The following is a 16,089-nucleotide window of genomic DNA, read 5'->3' on the forward strand; positions in this document are numbered from 1 at the left end:
GGTGCTCTCTGAGCTTGCTTGTTTTCTTGCAGACATTTCATTACCCTAACTAGGTAACATCATCAGTGCTAGCTAGTTAGGGTAATGAAACATTTGCAAGAAAACAAGCAAGCCCAGAGAATACCAAGGACCCCTGAGCTACAAATATTCTCCTTTATAAATAAGCTACTGCAGTTTTTTGTAAAGATTCCTATGGAGAAGCTGGAGTTCATGTGGATGGGGTAATGTGGGAGGTCTTCAAAAGAAAGCAGGCAAAGTGCATGCACCACTGTCAGACCCAAGTGAAGTAAAAGCAAAACCTAGTTGTATGAGTGTGATTGGTCTAATGCCTAGCTGCATTTACTTGTATTTATCTGTACTGTATGTACTGTATGTGAATGGTGTTAGTTCCTGTTGATCTTGAGCTTCTAGATGCCTTTATAAATATATTTATTTTGAAAGGCATTCCAAAAGTTCCATAATCAATAGGACAAAGGATCATGCAACAGAGTGTACATAACTAACATTAGCAAGCCATAATCAATTTAGTATTTTTTCCAGAAAGTTTTTTATTGCTGTTAGTTTACTTTCAGAATTTTTGTTTTGATATAATTGATCCTTTCGCAACCTGTGCAATTCATTTTCTTGGGTTTGGGATATCTTTATAGACATTTGGGTTAAATGAATCCCACTTTTACTGTATTCTGCAATGTGTGGGTGGAAAGTGAAAGAGAAGTGGGAAGTCAGAGGGAAGGAAACTGGCTTTCTAGTTGTTGTATCTAATGTTATGAAATGTGTCAGGAAAATGGAAAACAATAGAATGCACAAAATGACCTGGTAGCAGTGCTAAACACTAAAATAGTGACTGTTAGGAGGAGATCTGGTAGGATGGATGCAATCCTCACACTACAGGGAAAGGAAAAACAGGTGGGCCTCTGTCATTCACAAACTAGAAAATCTATCTCAAATATAACCAGAACAAGTTAAACCAAACAGAATCATAGAATCATATTTCTGGAAGGAACTTTGGAGGATTTCTAGTCCAACCTCCTGCCCAAAACAGGAGACCTTATAACAAATGGATATCCAATCTTTTCCTGAAAATCTCCAGCAATGGAGCAACAACTGTAAGGACCTGCCTCAGCTACTCCCTCAGGACTCTTGAAACAATTAATTATCAAAAGGAACTTTTGAGAGAATGATTGCAGAGAAGTCAGGCGGAGTCTGAAGTTCTCACCCAAAGTGTTAAGCTATTCAAACTTCACCCACCTTTACCAGTCCATCGGCAGCCAATACAATGTCGCATAGCTGTTTTGAGAACTCCGAGGTATTAGCTTAATCCCCAGGGCGTAGTGACCTTGGTGTCAGGCTAGGACCAGCTGGGGGGAAGCCCATCTGTCTACAGGATAGCCCCCCTCTCTAAATCTTACACGGTTACTAGAAAAAGCGAAAGCATGCAGAGAATGCAACCCCAATAGCCTCCTTTCCCCTTCTTCAGCGGAATGGCAGCATCCCAGCAGGGGACCTGACATGCTGCCCTCCCAAAAGAAGGATGGCTTATACCTGCAGCACATAACATAACAGGAAAGAAAAAGGAAACATTTTGTCTCATTTAGGTTTATTAGGATATTGGGTGTGAAACCATTTGATTAATTTAGGGCTCTAACGTGGTGGTGATTAACCCATTTGTTTTGGGTGGTGAGAAAATCTTTCCACACCACCAGGTATTGGAGGGTCCCTTGATATGTACAGGAGTCCAAGATTTCCTTAACTTCAAAATGTTGTTCACCTTCCACCAATGGTTCAGGAACAGGGGAGGAGTTGGCCTCAGGGGAGAGGACACCTCAGGTTTCTTTTTTCTTTTTTAATACAAATAATACAAACATAATACATATAAATACAAAAAAACCATGACTGCTTTCTTTTTTATATATACATAGACAAGTTTTATTGGAAATTTTTTCTTTTCATCATACATATTTTATGAATAGAGTTCTAACCAGGTCACATCTTATACATCTTATATAACTCTATATAATCAAAATCATCATTATACTATATCTTAATCTTCCCGTTTTTTCCAATATTTATCTCTTTTATGTATCCTTTATCACAAATTTATAATTTTTCTCCATCTCTTCTTATTTCAACTTCTGCCATATTATTTTCTTTCCATCATTTTTTATCCTTTTCAATTTTATTTTTAAATAACATCACGCCTTATGTTTCTTCTCTATTACAATCACTCCAATTGTTTACTTTCTTCCTCAATTTCTGGAAGAATCTCTAATTCCCTACCCAATCACAAACAATAAAATATTCATCTTAATTTCCATTATTATCAAAATATTGATATTATTATCAATAATAATTAATAATAGTCAATAATTATTGATATTATCAAAATTAATGATATTCTTATTTTAATTTTCACCTTCCCTCCTGCTGTGATTTGTCACAAACAGTTCTATTTCTTCTTTTTTGCAGTCACTTTCATAATTTCAGCCTTATCTTTCTCTTTACAATTAACATTTTTATACTGATATCAAAATTAATATTATCAAATTACTTATTTTCACATTTCTATTGAAATTTAATGTATACAAACTCTATTCATTCATCTTTATCACATATTCATTTATAATCATTTTCCACCATATCTTATTTTTTTCCACTTCTACCATATTTTTCTTACATATTTCTTTATCATTTCATTTTCAATGCTTTCATCTAGCTAATATCACAGTATATCTTAAAATTCTTCTCTCTTACCACTACTATAACAATTAAAATTCCATTCTAATTTTAAAAAACTATCAAAAATACTACTGTTATTATATTGTCTACTTTCCCCTTCATTCTTCATCTTTAACCCTCATCTCTAAATCTTTTTAGCATCCTCTTTTCTAATAATTTTTTGCATGACCTTTTATCTCGCTCTAACTTCTCAATTCTCTTTTTAATTTTTTTATATATGTTACATTTCATCTTCTGGCTTCCATTTGTTTTTGTTTTTTTTGTTGTGTTGTTGAACCTTCCTCCCCAAAGCTTTCCCTTGCCTCTTCCAGATTTTCCCCTTCTTTCCTTTTACCTGTTTCTTTTTTAGGAGGAGTTCTCCCCTTTCCTTTCTACAGTTTTTACATTCCCAATCATTTCTATAATGCTGTCTGATTTCTGTTTTTTTAATATGTTCTCTTCACCATTATTATTAGTTTCTTGTTTCTCAAATTTCCCTCTTCCAGCTTCTCTTCATTTTTGTTTTCTATATATTTAAATGAATTTTCCGTTTCTTTTTTGCCTGTTAAAGATTCACGCACGCTTTTGAGCATCAAAAGTAGCTCTCCATATATCTGCAACTCCATTTTGTGACAGTTTAAAAGGTTACCAATACCTCCCCCAATTATGTCTCTATACACTTAGTCAAAATTTTAAGTCTGTATAATTTTCTTATTTCTCCTCTTTTCTTCTTTTCTGCTTCAATTATTCCTTTATTCTTTAAAGTTAGAATGTTCTTCTCAATTATTAATTATTATCCCAATTCAGCAACAGTCAAATCCAAACGTAAAACTATCTTTCAGAAGAGAAGGAAAATAAAACAACCACCCTTAATTAACTCCTTAATTTTAGACACAGTATCCAATCCTTCTTCTATATGCCTGTTCTATCCCCGTCCCCACACACACACAAACAGCCAGCCGGGGGTTAAAGAATTACTTGGCACACACAAGGTTCGTTATCAGGAACTTGGCAGCAATACGATAACTGTCTGCCAAGTGCTTTACTTCAAGAAGAGGGAGTTTTCCTCCACCAGATAAACACCAACAAATACACACAGTTTTCAAAAACAGTCCAGCTCAAACAGAAACCTTCAGCAGATTCAGGCGTTGTACAAAGTGACTAGCCAGAAGTTAGCTTTGTCCGTCACAGAGTCTAAATGGCCACCACACTCTCTTATATAGCCTGTGGGGTGTGGTCCAGTAACTCAGCTTAATCCCTGGCACGTCTCCTCATCTGCTGCAAACGTTTATCTCGCCTTCGTTGGCGTGGATCCAGGAACGACGTATCACCGTCATCGCTGTCATCGGAGACACCTGGCTCCTGGCCAATCTCCTCTCCCTCGGCAGACACCTGAGGCATAGCCAGAGAGGAGGGGCCTGGAGAGGGAGGCCTGGCCGGCTCCTCTCCTTCATGTTCGGAGCCTTCTTCCTCCAATAAGATGGGCTCGGGGATCGGAGCCACAACAATGCCCAAGGTCGAAATTTCCAGCTACTATTTCTTCTGTTTTGTCTATTTGAATGGAATATTATAAAGCATTTTTCTTTCCTCCAGCAGATGGCACTCTCCGTTTCTACTCCATTACAAAGCAGGCTCTTTTATCCATTTGTTTGTCAAAATGTCCAATAATTTTTTTCAAAGTTCTCTTATGAATTATTTTCTTCCAAAAATCTTTTTCTTTCCTTTTAACAATCTTTGCTTCTCCCAATTTCCCAAATCCAAAACTTTCTCTTAGATTCTTTATATCACAATCCACGCCTTCTCTATGTTCCGTGTGTGTGTGTGTTTCTCTCCCCAAAAGACCGATAGCTGCTAGTCCAAGCTCAGGAATGCTTTTAAAACTTCAATTTCCACTTTTTTTAGCATAAATTGGCATTTATCTCACAAGTTCTGGCACTCCGTCCAATTGCCACTCCTGCACAATTCTTCAGTCCGGTTGTCTCAACTTCAAGATGGTCATCATAAGATGGCTGCCGCCCCTGCTGCCACTTCGGGAGAGCTGTTTCTGTTCATTTTGTTCAAATTGCCAATTCCTCGCAGTCCACGAAATACCTCTCCTTTCTTCACTGTCCCTGCAAGACTGCTATGGCTCGAAAGCCTCCTGGCAACAGTTCATCCGGCTGGATTTCGTGCAGCTCATCAGAGCCCACTATTTTCCAGTCCATTCCCACTGCGACGTCAACCAGATGTCCCCACCATTACTGCTTTCATTGCATCCCATACTACACCTATATTACTACCTTCCTCTTCATTTATAGCAGTGCTGTGGAGTCGGAGTCGAGGAGTCGGAGTCGGAGAAAATTTTGGGTACCTGGAGTCGGAGTCGGAAGTACAAAAAACTGAGGAGTCGGAGTCAGAACATTTATCTCCCGATTCCACAGCCCTGGCAGTGCTGTGGAGTCGGAGTTGGAGTCGAGGAGTCGGAGGAAATTTTGGGTACCTGGAGTCGGAGTCGGAAGTACAAAAAACTGAGGAGTTGGTGTCGGAGTCGGAACATTTATCTCCCGACTCCACAGCTCTGATTTATAGTCCATATTTCTTTTAATTCCCTTTCCATTTTTTTCTAAAATCTTTATTTTTAAAAATCCTCAAATCCATTCATCTACTTGCCTGTTTATAATCACTATCTATTTCCATTTCCATAGTTACCACTGCATGATCAGATTTTTAATTATTTTTATCTGCTTTCATTATTTTAGATATTTCCAGTGTTACAAATATATAATCTGTTCTTGTAAAATTTTTATGTCTAGCAGAAAAATATGTATAACTCTTTTGATTACCATGTAATTCTCTCCAAACATCTTTCAATCTATTCCTATTAATACATTTTCTTAAACTTTTGATGGATTGGATTTGTCAATTCCACTATCCATAACCATATTATAATCACCTGCTATTATCACATAACCTTTTTTAAGTTCTCCTATTTCTTTATATACCCTATTATAAAACTCTCGTTGATTTGTATTTGGTCCATACAAGTTTGCTAAGGTAACCTCTTGTCCATAAATCAAGCCTTGAATTGTAAGAAATCTTCCAATATCATCCCTTTTTATGGTTTTTATCATAAATACACATTTTTAGCTACAATGATTGCTACCCCACTTCTTTTGAGGTACCAAATGCCTTTTCATATACATCAGCCCAGTATAACCTAAGTTCATTCATCCCTTTCCTTTGATTTGTTTCTTGTAAAAATACTATATCTATTTTCTCTTTGTTGATTGGTTTTTTAATTCTTGCTCATTTATATTTCCCCCCCAAGCCATGTACATTCCATGTAGCTACCTTCAAAAATTTCTCCATCTATTCCTCATATTACATATTCCCTTTGGTCTCCATCTATGCTCTTAACATAAATCTTACAAAACTAAAACTACACAGTATACATATTATCCCAAAATGTAAATAGCCTCTTACCAACCCATATACATATATAATCTCCCACTTCCCTTCTTCATATCTTCCTCCTGTCCGCTGCATATGGTCTCTGGGGGGTGGAAGAGAAGCCATCCATATATGGACTTTAGTCCACTCCACCTTCCTTAACCATCTTTACCCTATTTCTACACCCAAACATATGTTATAATACATATCCCTTAATATAACTATTACAAATATTTATATACTGTCTCTACAAGTGAACTTGTAACTCCTGTTGCTTCATCCAGCCTCCCTTTCTCCTGTAGATCTTTCTTCTTCTCCATCTCCCTTCTTGAAAATTTTGACATCTCGGACTTCCGGCAGTGACGTCAGCGTGTTAGGGGCGAAAGGAACGACTCTCCGTTCCCAAAGCCTCTAATAATCCCGATTTGAGTGCCGATTTAGGCACTATCGACCCTGTAGAGGTTGATAGAGGAAAGGGAAACCTCCAAGGACCTTGGGGAGGACAGCAATCCCTCCGAAGGTTCAGGAAAACTCCCTTAACTCGGACCGGGAAAGAACCAGCCACCCAGGCTGGCCAGAAATGGTGACAGCTGTATAGAGGGAAGTGAAGATCGAACAAGAAGCATCAGTGGAAATAGAAAGCGAGAAAAGGTACATTTACATCTTCTAATTGTCGAAAAATAGCGGGAGGAAGGAACCCCTGATTTAAAGAAAGAAGAAGCAGTGACTGATGAGTGAGTGGAGGGAGGAATCCATATTGAAAGTGACAGCGCGTAATTTGGTAGCCAGTGAAACCCGAGGAAACCCAGAGGGAAGCAAGCCGATCGAGCGTGAAGGAGATATTTAGAACTTTACAAACAAGAATCTAAAAGAAATTAAAATCTGAGGAAGCAAAAAAGATTTGACAGGAGGATTACTAGATCCCAGGATATACAAGAAGAAAGACGGAGAAGCCATATTGACTTACAGCAGAGAGAACGCAGCGAGCTTGGGATTTAAAATACTTTTACGTTTACTGGATAGCACGGACAAAGTCCCGTTAATAGGATTGAGACAATTGGATTATCGGAGAATAAGATATCTGGATAATTGGCTTAAATTATTTAGGGAAGCAGATGTTTGACATTATTGGTGCACATTTGGTGATTTTTGGATATATATAAAAGGGAAGGAAAAGTACGAACGAACTTGAAACATATTGGACCTATAATATTGTTTTTTCTACTGTTTCCAGTTTGGGAGAACTAGAACTGTGGACTAGGAAACAACTGGATAATATTTAGATATATTAAAAAACTGAAATAACGGACAATTGAAAATAAATCGAGTTGAACTATAGGTGGACACTTAATAAAAGGAGTAAGAAGAAGGAGAAAGTAACGAGTGTGGGAAGTACTTCCAAAGAAGAATCAAAGACCTGCTATTAAAACTACTCATTAATTATCAATAGGGACTAAGAAGTAATATTTATATATAGAGAGACATTTTTATATACGATTGCATAGTATAATTTGGTATTGATCAAGTCGATTATTGCCTTGTCAGCCTATTTTTATAAACAAAGGTTTAGAATATAGCATATATAGCATATTTACTATATCTGTGTAAAGTATAACCATACATGTATGCTAGAGAAATTAGAAATTGACAGTAATTGATATTTATTGCATTATTGAATCAGTCACTGAACTATCTATTGATTATTGAATTGTTGCATCAGTTTACCTTCATATACTTAGGAACAAAGATTTGTAATTAAATATATTTATATGTTTATGTCAGATAAATTAGAAATCAATAGTAATTGATAGTTATTGGAACTAAGATATATATACACTTGTGTGTTCTTGAGATTTACTTTTATATATGATTGCATAGAATAAGTTTATTAACATTAAGTGAACTATTACTTTATAAGCCAATTTTTACACTATTAGAGTCAAAGACTTAGTCTATAGTATATTAATTATATTTAATATAAATTATACACCCTTACCGTACTAGATAAATTAGAATTCAACAGAAATTGATTTTTGATTAATAGGATAAGAGCTATAGCAGGTATTTAAATACTTAATTTTAAGAACAACCGGTCGATGGATTGCTAGATTAGTGTACTTTTCCCTCAATCCCTCCCTCTTAGTTCCCATCATTGTTGTCTCACAAATATCGTGAAATAACAGAAGAACATTGATGCACCTGGGTGCATAGCCAAGAATCAGAATTGCAAATATTGACTAGCATATGAAATTCTGGGAAATCATAAAAAAAGAAATAATAATGGCAACTACAGACACAACAACAACTAAAACAAGTAAGAAAATACCATCAAGCCAAATGATACTTATGGCCTTGCCAGCCTAACAAAAAGTAAATGAAACTACAGAAAAGGAAAAGATGGGCCCCGCCCTCAACATACAGAACATTCAATCCGCACTAGCAATGATCCAGGAAGGTATGAATAGAATGCAGGAAACGATGGCACACAATCATGAGGAAACAAGAAAAAACCACGAAGAACTGAGGTCAGATGTAAGCGAAATAAAGGATAACATCAAAAATATGGATGAGAAGATAGAACAAATCCATCAAAACATAGTGGAAAATGAGCAGAGGATTAATAAGGTGGAGGAAAAAATAGAACACACGACCAACAGAATGGAAAGACTGGAACAAGATCAAGGGGCTTTTAATAAGGAAACTGAAGATGCATTACCGTATCTGGAGATGGAGAAGGCATCATTCTATTTACATTTTCAGAATGTAGAAGAACAAAAGGAGGAAGACCTAGGCGAAACAATGATCGAGATATTGGCGAACGCAACCCAGATGGACAAGGATGAATTGCGAAATGGAATTGACGAAATATATAGGGTGTATACCAATTACACAAGAAGGAATAAATTACCGAAGGAAATTCACATAAGATTTACGAAGAAATCGATAAAGGAAGAAATCTACAGAAAAATGAGAGAAGAGACAACGATGTATAAAGGAAGAGAAATCTTAACCCTTAAACAAATACCGAGGAGAACAAGAGACCAAAGAAGAAATTACAACTTCCTAACTAACCAGTTGAATAAGTTCAAAATAAAATTCCGTTGGCTATTACCGGAAGGCCTACTTATCTCCTGGGAGGAAAGAAAATATAGAATCGATAATATAGAAAAGGCTCAAGATTTCTTTGAACAACATTTCGCCAGTGAGGAGGAACTTGAGACGAGAGGAGAAATAGAGCCCGGGAGACAAGAGAAACAGCAGACGGAGAGAGAGGAAAACAATCAGGAAGACAAAAGAAATGCGGAGAGAGAGAGAATGGAGAGAGAGGGAACGAGGGAAAAGACCCAAAGAGTCACTAGAAACACAACAAAGTTGAAAATAACGAACAGAAAAATCCAATAGAGATGGAAAGAGAACTGAAAATCATATCGATTAATATAAACGGACTTAACTCACCAAGGAAAAGGAAACATATATTCACAAATTGCAAAAACTGGACTATGACATTGTAACATTACAAGAAGTACACATCAAAAGACAGCAACAAAAACTTTTGGAGAACCAAAAATTAGGAAAACTATATACATCCTTAGGAGATAGTAAGAAAAGAGGACTGGTAACATACGTTAAAAATCATTTGAAAGCTAAACAAATATACACAGATACGGAAGGACGCATTCTAATAACGGAAGTACAAACAGAAATAAAGACAATACTACTAGTATCTATATATGCTCCTAATGGAAACCAGAGGGAATTGTACAAGAAATTACATGACACAATTAAAGATTGGGAATATGAGAACATCTGTATCATTGGGGATTTTAATGCAATTGGGAACCCACAAGATGACTATCGAAGTAATAAACAAAGCAAAGTTAGAAAGAGAATTTTACTGGATACATTCAAGGATATGATTGAAGAATTGCAGCTACACGATGGATGGAGAGAGGCCACCAAACAAACTAAACAATATACATTTTATTCAAATCCACACCAGTCATGGTCTAGGATCGACATGGCTTGGATGACGTCAGATCTTAGAAAGGAACTACAAGATATCGAAATCATGCCAAATACATGGGCCGATCACAACCCCATAAAAATAATATGGAAAGGACACCGTAGGCAAAAGAGATGGATGATGGACACAGGAATAATAAAAGATAAAGAGTATGTATGGATGATAGAAAACGAACTCAAAATATTTTATCAAATAAACACAAAGGAACAGACCTCACTACAGAATCTATGGGACACCACAAAAGCCTACATAAGAGGCCTTATTATAGTGTATACAGCAAAAAAAAATAAAGATAAACAACAAAAAAGGAAAGACCTACTAGAAGAACTGAACATACATGAGTTACAACTACAAGAGCAGCCCGGCGATAAAACATTAAAGGCAAAATTGAACCTCACCAAACATAAGTTGAATTTAATGATGCAAACAGAAATTGCATATAAAATGAAGATGGCAAAGCAGAAATATTTTGAACATGCAAACAAAACAGGACGCTGGTTGGCGTATAGACTGAAAAAGGAGAGGGAGAGGAGAATAATATATCAACTACAAGACGAAGGGGGACAAATGTACAATATGAACTTAGACAAAAAGCGCATAGTTAAGGAATTTTATCAAAACCTCTACACACAAGATGAGATCCAAGACCAAGATATTAAGGAATACCTGCAAAAAGTAAATATCACAAAATTGGAAGAAAACCACAGAGACATACTAAATAGACCGATTACGATGTTGGAATTGACGGAAGCCCGAAAGAAGCAAAAGAACAATAAGGTCCCAGGTCTGGATGGAATCCCAACTGAATTTTACAAAAACTGTCAAACTGCAATAGATGAACTACTCCTACAGGTTCTTAACGATGCATTACTGGAAGCAGAAACACCTAAATCTTGGACAGAAACTATCATTTCACTTATCCCCAAAGAAGATACGGACCTGACCAAAGTTAAAAATTATAGACCGATTTCCCTGTTAAACGTTGATTACAAATTATTTACGACAATCATAGCACAAAGATTGAAAACAATTATACACAACTATATACACCCGGATCAAAATGGCTTCGTCCCAAGGAGGCAGATAAAAAGTAATATGAGGACAATTCTGAATATCTTAGAATATTATGAGCAAAAAATTAATAAACAGGTGGCCTTAATCTTTCTCGATGCCCAAAAGGCATTCGAGAACTTGAATTGGAAATTCCTTATAGCACAACTAGAGTTTATGGATTTTGGCGACAAATTTCTAAAAATGATCAAGAAAGTATATTCCTCCCAGACAGCGAGAATTGCAATAAATGGGGATATGACAGAAAAAATATACAAAAAGGAGTAAGACAAGGATGCCCACTATCGCCCCTACTGTTCATCATATCACTGGAAGTCCTATTAAACGAAGTAAGAAAGGAAGAAGAAATAAAGGGACTAAGGATACGGAAAGAGGAATACAAATTACAGGCCTTTGCCGATGATGTGGATTTCACAGTAGAGCAACCGGAAGTAGCAGGAATTAAACTATTAGAGAAGATAGAAGAGTACGGCAAAGTGGCGGGTCTCAAAATTAATAGGCAAAAAACTAAAGTCCTAATCAAAAACATGACTAGGATACAAGAGACAAAATTGGAGGAAGAATTAGGAATACAAATTGTCAAGAAAGTAAAATACCTGGGAATTTGGCTTACCACAAAAGTAACAACGATTAGAGAGGACAACTATATTAAATTGATGAAACAAATTAAAAAGGACCTGGAAATTTGGAATAAGGTACAATTGTCATTTCTGGGCAGAATAGCCTCAATAAAAATGAACGTATTACCAAGACTCCTCTATCTTTTTCAAGTGATACCAATTGGCCCAGGTAAAGACTTCTTCAAGGACCTTAACAAAATAATAATGAAATACATTTGGCAAGCAAAGAAGGCTAGAATCAAAATAAAATGTCTACAGGATACCAAGGAGAAGGAAGGCCTGGGTCTACCGGACTGGGAGTTATATTACAAGGCAGCGTCGCTAAACTGGATCAGAGAATGGATTGACTTAACAGACAGGAGAACACTATACTTAGAGGGATTTGATTTGAGCCGAGGTTGGCACGTCTTTCTGTGGGAAGACATAGACAAGAAACACGGGTATTTCCAGAGGCACTTAATCAGAGGTTCATTATATAAAACATGGAAAGAAATTAGAAAGCAACATTACAGTAAAATCCCGAGATGGCTGTCCCCTATGGAAGCATTAATATACCCAAATATGATAGAAATAGGAAAGATGAGGAAATATCAAGAATTGTTGAGCAGGGAAGGGAACCTATATACAAGACAAGAACTGGAAACACGAGGTATAGTTATTGATTGGTGGCCATACTTTCAAATAGAGTCAAAATTTACAGCGGACCGGATACAATATGGATTCCAAACCGAACCAAACGAATTAGATAAAATACTAAAAGGCACGGGTGAAAAAATGATACCTAAAATTTACAGTTACCTACTGAGGTATAAATTAGAGGAGGAAACGGTGAAAGAAAATATGATAAGCTGGGCAAGAAATATAGGTCACAAGATAGAACTGGACAAATGGGATAAGTTATGGACAGAAAATCATAAGATGACAATGTCGATCCCATACAAAGAAAATCTATATAAGATATTCTACAGATGGCACCTCCCGCTGGCACGTTTGGCTAAAATGTTTCCAAATACATCGCCAATGTGCTGGAAATGCAAAACGCAAAAGGGATCATAGTACCATCTCTGGTGGTCTTGTAGAAAGGCACAACACTACTGGCAAGAAATTAAGAGAATGATTGAAGAAATAATCACACAAAAAATTGAAATGAAACCGGAATTTTTTCTATTCGGAATGACTACACCACAATATACTAAGGAGATAAAATATCTTATCATCCACATTTTGACAGCAGCACGCATATTGTACGCCCAAAATTGGAAATCCGAACTACTACCAACAGAAGGAAAAGTAATTGCAATGATAACCGAATGTGCAGAAATGGACAGGCTCACCAAAGAGCTTCAAGAAAAGGAAGATACTGATTATTATATAGTATGGCAAAGATGGTACTCATGGTTGGAGGAAAAGATAGGGCCAGTAACTTAAAATGTTAGGAAAAATTAATTGGGAGTACAGAAAGTGGCACATGAGGGAAATAGTAGGATGGCAGTTACGAATAGTTGGTACAAATTGCAGAAAACTATGCTTAGAAAAGCACAACTATGTTAAGGCATAAATAAGCAGAAATGCAAACTTTTAAATAAAGAAACAACAAGTAAACAACCACCGATAGGATAGCTTCTTAGGATAGTCTTTTCTTGTTTCTTCGTGTGTGTATGTATGGCTTATACCTTGGCAGACCTGCTTGCGCTGCGAGATGCCCCCCTCTTGCGGCGATGGCCTTCCACGTTATCAAAGGCCTACCTTAAGGATGGGCTTTGGAGCCCTGAGAGGTGGCATGTTTCAAAGCGGGGATTAAGGGGTTTTTTAATTAGGGTTTTTAATAATTTTTTAAGGGGAACCGGGAGGACGACCAAAGGGGATGGGGGGGGGGTAATCCACCAAGGTCAGAGCCGAGCCCGGCACGGGGTAATGGTTTGGAGGGTACAGGACCAGGGAATGGGGAGGGGGCGGAGGGCTATCCCAATGAAGGAAGTACCATCAGCATGGTGGTTGGGAGGGGCAGATATGGCGGGAGCAGGGGGCCATATCATGTGTTGGGGACGCGCACTCGCTGTTTGAGAGCAATTGCGCGCCCCGGCCCCCAAGGCTCCTCTCGGGTACTAGGTGGCTTAGATACTCAGGACCTGGGCCTGCGGCTGATGCTGTGCAACGCCAGGTCTGTGGTAAATAAGGCCCCCCTCATTCACGATCTTATTCAGGAGGGGGGAGCGGACCTGGCAGGTATCACGGAGACCTGGTTGGGACCAGAGGGAGGAGTCCCTCTGGTCGAGATGTGCCCACCAGGTTTCAGAGCATACCATCAACGGAGAGCCCAGGGGAGGGGCGGGTGGTGGTGGCAGTTATTATTAAAGAAGGTCTCGGTTCGAGGGAGACCACTGTGCCTCAGATTGCCGGATGTGAGTCCCTCTTTGTGAGATGGGGTCATGGGGTTCAGATGGGCTTGCTGCTTGCGTACCTGGCTCCCTGCCGCGTGGCAGCGGCCCTGCCTGAGCTACTCGACGTGATAGCCACGGTGGCAGTTGATACACCCAGGCTTATGGTCATGGGTGATTTCAACTTGCCATCCGTTGGTGAAACGTCTGGGATGGCTCGGGAGTTCATGGCTTCCATGACGGCCATGGACCTGACCCAGTTAGTTCATGGCCCCACTCACGGGGGGGGGAACACACTCTGGACTTGATTTTTGTCTCTGGCCAGTGGTTGAGTGATCTTGTTATAGGGGATATAGACATGGAACCCTTGTCATGGTCAGATCACTCACTCCTTCATCTGGACCTTCGAACCGCTACACCCCGCCGCAGGGAGGCGGACCCAATTAGATGGGTCCGCCCCAGGCGCCTGATGGATCCTGATAGGTTCCAGACGGAGCTTGGGCCAATTCTGATGATCTGGCACACGACTCGGCCGAGGACCTGGTAGCTGCCTGGGATCGGGCGGCTGGTGGGGCCTTGGATCGAGTCGTGCCTTTGCGGCCTCTGACCCGGTGTCGATCCCTCGCAGCTCCTTGGTTTACCGAGGAGCTGAGGAAGATGAAACGCCGGAAAAGACGCCTAGAGAGCGGTTGGAGGGCCAGTCGCGCTGAATCTGACCGAACACTGGTAAGGTTGCATATTAAGACCTACCTAGTGGCGATAAAGACGGCAAAGTTTAATTACTTTTCCGCCTCTATTGGGTCATCAGGGAATCGTCCGACTGCCCTGTTCAGGGTAACCCGCTCCCTGCTCCATCCGGGAGCGCGGGAGGATCCCTTGGAAGGCAGGGCGGAGGATTTCGGACAATACCTGTATGACAAAATCGCTCAGATCCGGGGGGATTTGGACTCTGACTGGGTAGATCAGGGCAGGGTGACGAGGAATAGCCTTGAGAATGTTACCTGGGAGGAGTTTGATGCTGTGACTCCCAATGATGTGGACAGGATTTTGGGGAGACTTAGTGCGGCCACATGTTTATTGGACCCGTGTCCCTCCTGGTTGGTACTGGCCTCCTGGGAGGCTACATGAGGTTGGCTCCAGGGTGTTATCAATGCTTCGTTGAGTGAGGGTCACTTCCCCGCAGCCTTGAAAGAGGCGGTGGTGAGGCCTCTCCTCAAGAAGCCGTCCCTGGATCCGGCAATATTGGCCAACTACCGTCCTGTCTCCAACCTTCGCTTCATGGCGAAGGTTGTTGATAGTGTGGTCGCGCGACAGTTTCCGCAATTCCTGGAGGAAACATCCTATCTAGATCCGTTCCAGTCGGGTTTCAGGCCCGGGCACAGCATGGAACGGCATTGGTCGCGTTGGTTGATGATCTCTGGAGGGCTCGGGACAGGGGTTGCTCCTCTGTTCTGGTCCTGTTAGATCTCTCAGCGGCTTTTGATACCATCGACCATGGTATCATGCTGCACCGGTTGGAAGAGTTGGGGATGGGGGGCACCGTGTTACGGTGGTTCTCCTCCTTTCTCTCCGACCGGTTGCAGTTCGTGTTGGCAGGGGGGCAGATGTCGACCTTGAGGCCTCTTATATGTGGAGTGCCTCAGGGGTCGGTCCTCTCGCCCCTCCTGTTCAACATTTATGTGAAGCCGCTGGGCGAGATCATCCGTGGCTTTGGGGTGAGATACCACCAGTACGCTGATAACACCCAGCTGTACATCTCCACCCCAGGCCACCCCAACGATGCCCTTGAAGTGATGTCCCAGTGCCTGGAGGCTGTACGGATCTGGATGGGGAGGAACAGGCTCAAGCTCAA

General features: G+C 39.7%; 1 protein-coding gene across 12 annotated transcripts in view; it reads right to left on the reverse strand.

The window, feature by feature from the left end:
• Window positions 1-16,089, reverse strand: part of RIMKLB (ribosomal modification protein rimK like family member B) — a 95,944-nt gene that overhangs the window by 23,762 nt on the left and 56,093 nt on the right. The gene's annotated exons all lie outside the window — the stretch shown is intronic.

This window comes from Pantherophis guttatus, chromosome 2 (assembly GCF_059756535.1).
Source record: "Pantherophis guttatus breed Tessera chromosome 2, ASM5975653v1, whole genome shotgun sequence".
In the NCBI taxonomy this organism is placed as follows: domain Eukaryota; kingdom Metazoa; phylum Chordata; class Lepidosauria; order Squamata; family Colubridae; genus Pantherophis; species Pantherophis guttatus.